This window comes from Papaver somniferum, chromosome 5, assembly GCF_003573695.1.
Source record: "Papaver somniferum cultivar HN1 chromosome 5, ASM357369v1, whole genome shotgun sequence".
In the NCBI taxonomy this organism is placed as follows: Eukaryota; Viridiplantae; Streptophyta; class Magnoliopsida; order Ranunculales; family Papaveraceae; genus Papaver; species Papaver somniferum.
Window position 1 is genome coordinate 71,912,114 of NC_039362.1, and position 6,000 is coordinate 71,918,113.

Below are 6,000 nucleotides of genomic sequence, written 5' to 3' on the forward strand. Positions count from 1 at the left end.
TGTTGAAAAGGCCTCGGTATAATGTAGACGTTCCTTGACTCTTGTGAGACCAGTATCTAGCCTAACCTCCTAGCATACTCACCCACCCGAGCACAAGCAAACCATCCTTATTTGTATCCCAACTAACATCGATATTGTTCCCACTTACCTGCTGCGGTTATCCAGCAGGGATTTTTAACGTTACTGCTGCGGTTGTATAGCAGAAGCTTCCCGAGAGGTCACGCATCTTGTGACTATTCCCGTCCTAGCGCGCTTAATTGAGAATATTTTTCCATAACTCATCCATGTATACCCATAATCTTCGTTGTTAGGAAAGGCCCAATCATTACCTATATTCTATTCGGCAAACCCTACCTTCCGAATCGGGTGTTACAATATCACCACCTTAAATTGGAGCCGTCCTCGGCTCCCGAATATGTTTAAGCCCAGACCTCCGACGTTCCCTGCCCCCCATGGGATAAGCACCCGGACGAATCCCGTCCAACGTACCTTCCCACCCTCGACTGGTGGTCTGTCATTGGATCTTATATCATTTGTAAGACCATCCATCGACACTATTCCCCATTTAGCCATTGCGGTTATCCGTCAGTGTGGAATTTTCAGTGGGAACCTTTGCGGTCATCCAGAGGTACCACCCATAAGGTCACCCATCCCTAGATTACTCCCGTATTAGCACGCTTAACTGTAGATTTTTCTGACAACTCTGGAGTCAAATGTCCTGAAAAGGCCTCGGTGCCTGAAAAGGACAAACAATTACCTATATTCCATTCGGCGAATCCTACTTACCGAATGAGGGTGTTACAATACCACCACCTTAAATTAGAGTTGTCCTCTCTCCAGAATATATTCAAACCTAGTTCAATCCAAGATCTCCGGCGTTCACTGTCCCTCATAAGACCAGTATCTGACCCAACCCGTCCAGCGTGCTCTCTCATCATCGATATGTTATCTTTCGTCGGCTCTGATTACCCGACCATCCGCTGATACTGTCCCCATTTCGCTACTAAGATCGTCCGACAGTGCGGGATTTTCAACAGGCACCGGCAGCAGCTTCCCAAAAGGTCACCCATCTTTGGATTGTTCCCCTCAGAGCACGCTTAACTGCGGAGTTTTCTGCCAACTGTTCTGAAAACGCCTCGGTGTTAAGAAAGGACAAACTATTACCTATATATTGATAAAAATAAAATAATTAAAAAAAAACTATTGCCTATATTTTATTCGGCAAACCCTACCTGCAGAGTCGGGTATTACACTAATACCCTTTAATTCTCTATAGATATTAATTTCTTTTATCGACTAGAATTACTTCATATCCTTTAAAATCTAGCATCTCCCTAAAATACAAGAATAATAGGTTCAACTTTGATTTCTTTTCCACAGTTTTTAAAAAAAAGTAGTAAAAAATTCAAAGTTATAGTCCATGGATAGTCAATAAAAAGAAATTTAAAATAGTAAATACGGGAAAATAAACCATTTCATCTTCAAGTTAATATAAACATACTCTTACTTAAAGTACATTCTCCTCGACATAGGTATAGTCCATTCGGGAGGCACTTCTTCATAGATAATTGTTATCTCATCAGGACCAAGCTTTTCCAGTTTCACCTGAATCCTCTTTACGATCCCCCGACCTAGTTGTTTCTTATGTATGGGATCTAAGTTGCAGAAGGATAATATCTTACCTTGTTTTAGATGCAAAAATTGCTTCTCTACCAAAATTAGGACAGATGTAGTAATGGATGTGGTGCAATTGACCCTCTCTACATTGCATAACTTTGGTAGAGGATACAATTACTACCGTGGAACCTTTTCATGCTTGCATGACATGTTACTTTAATGGAAAATGCTTCTATACTTTGCTCTGAGCTCTCAATGTTTTCTCTCTAAAATGCTCTTCTTCCCATGTCTATCTACTTTTTCCTTTTTATGGATTTTATAGCATGATAGTTCTCTCCTTTATTGATTTCATTCATCTCTCCTAACCTCTTTAATTCTCATTGTTTGTATCATGAAATCAAAAATTAAATCAACTTAGAACAATCCTTTTCCAATCCTTTAAGATAAAGTTAATCATTTTTTGGTCATTTAGTCAAAATGGTAAATAAGTCTTCTCAATTTTTGTTCATTTCTCGTTTCGCAAAACCTAGTATTGTCACATTTACGTCAGTTCTTTTGATCTGGCACTCTTGACCTCGTACCTATTTGTTTTTCCTTTTTCTTATACCTATGCTTGCTTCGTTGCATGCTCATTGGAGAAAATAATATTTCCCTTCTTGTATTCAGTGTGACTACACAATCGCAAGATTTGGAACCTAAAAATTTAAATTAGTTTAATTCGAACCTGATTCTTTATATATTATGGGCTATATGATTCCCTTTCTTTGAAGATTTATATCTCTTGCTTGTTTTATTTCATCATCTTTTGTATAACATTCTTTTCTTGTGTTCCCTTTATTCTGATATGTTTGGTTTTCCTTTACTTCCCAGTATCGTTACAAATTGTGATGTTTATCAACATCTTAGTAGCTTATCCTTAGATATATGGGTTTCTAACCATAGTTTTGTTGGTCTTCTACCAACACCATACGAGTTTATTACAGACTATGGTATCGAAAAATAATAGTATCTTAGATAGAATCTTTTCGACTGATCTTTGTAAGCCTTGGGAAATTAGAGGGCACTATCTTACTTATGGGGTCCAAATATCCACTTCAAAATCAAGGAAGTGGATCCTAACATTTTCGTAATATCCTTCCGGATCCTTGATGATTTCTTTGTGAGACACCAAATGGTCTATGGTACCAGTTTGGAAACATCCTTGTTGCTGCTAAAGTTTATCCTGGTATGAACATCTCTATGAAGATACATGAAATTCGCACCTTCACAAATTCCTCTACCGATGTTCTTTGTTCGGGATATGATCACTACAGGTGTTATATTTTCTGATCTCCAATCAGGATTCCGTCGTCTCAGATATGGATTTCCTGATTATCTTCTAAGTCAGTTAGGGTTAATGGCGGTTAGAAGAGAATCATAGAGAGGAGAGAGAATTGTCTGAATTCTATTTTTATTATCAGATTCAACATGTTTCCATCATCAGCCTTTCCGGCTATTTATAAATTACATGAACACGATAATTACATGTAGATGACTAAGCACATGACAGTCTGGACTTCGAGAGTTTCCCACCTTGTGCTTGTACCGACCTGGGGTTGGTTCCCAGGTCCTCCCTTAGCAGTCAACGTCGAGAATCTTCTTTAGCTTAGCATCTGGACTCAGGTCTTCTGCGCCTAACTTCGTGTCTCTGCCTTGTTTGGTCGCCTGTGGCTTGGTCAATGGACATCTGGTTCAGGTCTTTTACGCCTGACCTTGAGTATTATTTCGTATCTCAGCTGTATTATCTTCAGGTGCCAGTTCTCAGGAAGATGTTATATTTTTTCATCTACACTCTATTGACTCGTTAAATAAATACCTATCTGGGAAAGTGTGTTTAATATTAAACATGAACATATAAATCAATAAATGTTAGGACTAATAGCCAGTAAGTTAGGTCAGGTAGCAGAGTTTGTGGTGGAAGTACTTGAACTTTAAGTAATAAGAGATCTTACCTTGAGTGTCAAGGAAAATACTTGAACATTAAGTAATAAGAGTTTATATTAATTAAAAGAAAGAGCCTTTTTACTCAAATATATCTCTGATTAACTTGTTGATATGGGAGATTGATAGAGCCTTTTTACTGAAACATGCTAGTCTTTTGCAATTTCGGTTTACGATCCAAAGGATTTGAGTGGCTGAAGTCTTCATAGCAGGTGAAACAACTTAAAATAGTTGTCTATATCTTAGGATCACATGCATAGCCCATATTGGTTATAGGTGCAGAGATACTGAAGGAACTGAGTAACTAGGAGTAGTTTACTTGGCCACAACTATACGAAGTTGCGGTAGTTAATTTGTATAGCTGCTTAATTCTGAGAGTACTCAAAACTGGACTAGGTCGCGGGGTATTCTGCTTTGCAGTTTTCATCATCAAAAAATCTTATGTGTTGTATGGTTTAATTTACTTTCGCATTATATTGCTTTGCCTTTATAATTAAAGTATATACACTTGTATGTTAATTAATACTTGGTTTGATCTTATAAATTGGTTCACTTTCGAACTTATTACGCTAATCATCTTGTTAGAATAATCTTTTGACATATATTTGTTTATACAAGATTATACAAGGTGTAGTTGTGTATGTTGATATCGAAAATATTGTGGTGTACTTGGAACCCTCGTCACTTCAGTATTGAGTTCTTATAAACTTGAGAGTCCTTTAAAAATGTTTTTTTATACATTTGTCATTTTCGTGACAAAAAGGGGAAGAAATATATGGAGTATACAGGTAATTTATAATCACTTGAAAAAGGATATATGTGTTGAAAAATATATGTATCTATATAAAAAAGATTAAAGCATTGATTACGGGGGAGAAACATATCATGTTGTGTAGTATTACTTACTACAGATGTAGTTGCAGGAAATCCCACAACACACCCCTTGTATTATCATGACAATAATTTCTAGATCTAAACTTATTTGATATGAAAATAAAGATAAAGATAATGAAAATAGAAAATAAGATGCAAGATTTACGTGGTTCGATCAATTTGATCTACATCTGGTGGGCCCGGGAAAGCGTGAAAATTAAGCGTAATAAAAACGCGGGCCTACAGTAATACCACAAGTGCACGGTCGTCGGTTGTAGCTCGTGCAAGTACGGGTCGATCCACAGAGACTGGGTGTGTTTTGTAGTTTCTAGCTATTTTGGGTTCTAAATTTTGCTATTGGGCTATGAATAATCAATGGGCTTAGAGTGCTAATGGGTTATGAATACCCTTGGAATGAGTTGGGCTTTCAGTGGTTTTGATGGGCTGAACTTGGGTTCAGTTGGTTTCTGATGTGAATTGAACTGGGCTTGGTTTCAGTGAACTAATTTGAGCTTTGGGCTCAACAGTTCAACTGTGAATTGGGCTCATCTTTTGGAATTACCAGTGAGTGGGCTTTGAACCTGGGCTTTTAGCCTTTGGTTTCAATGAACTGAACTTGGGCTCAGTGTTGAAGTGAGCTTTGGAGCAGCAGCAGACAGGGAAAAGGCAGCAGCAGTGGAGCAGCACAAGCAGTGGAAGGGAGGCAGCAAGCCAAGGGGAAGAAAACAGTGGGGCAATAATACAGAGGCAGTTAGCCTAAGTCAAAGACAATGGAGAAAATTTACAATGGAAGCAACACAGGGCAAAAGCAACAGCACAAAAGCATTATGAAAAGGTGACAGAACACTGCAACTACAAGCAGAGAACAAAGGAAGTGAACCAAGGCCTAAGCCAAGGGCAGGGGAGATGGTGAAGCTAACAGTGATGACAATGCAAGGCCAAGGCAGTGGCTCTAGGCATACAAATGGAATGGAAAGAGAATTAGCTTGCTATGAGCACTAATTTCTCCCATTGCTCAATCAAATCAGTGCATCCTAAGCATACAAATGGAATGGAAAGAGAATTAGCTTGCTATGAGCACTAATTTCTCCCATTGCTCAATCAAATCAGTGCACTGAGATTTCTAGCCTAACATTCCACTAAACATGTATCACATAACAGGTACATTAACATTACATGGAACACAAACATCAACAGGAAAATGCACTAGGAAAATTGAAGAAACTAAATATCACAGTGAACTAACATTAAACACAAAACTAAATTGAAATTAGAAACAAACAGAAATTATAAGAACATAAACTAAATGAACATGGAATTAAACATGAAATGAAACAGAAATTGAAAATTAACTAAAATTGATTTGAAACTGAAATTGAACATTAACAGAACTAAGTTCTGGACACTGGCTATTCCAGCATAACTTTTACAACAACACCACAGTCCCCTATTTATACATACAATGGAAATCCCAAAAAATCAGTGAAGTTATGGTTTCACCAAAAAGTGAAATAGACTCACCTAACCTAC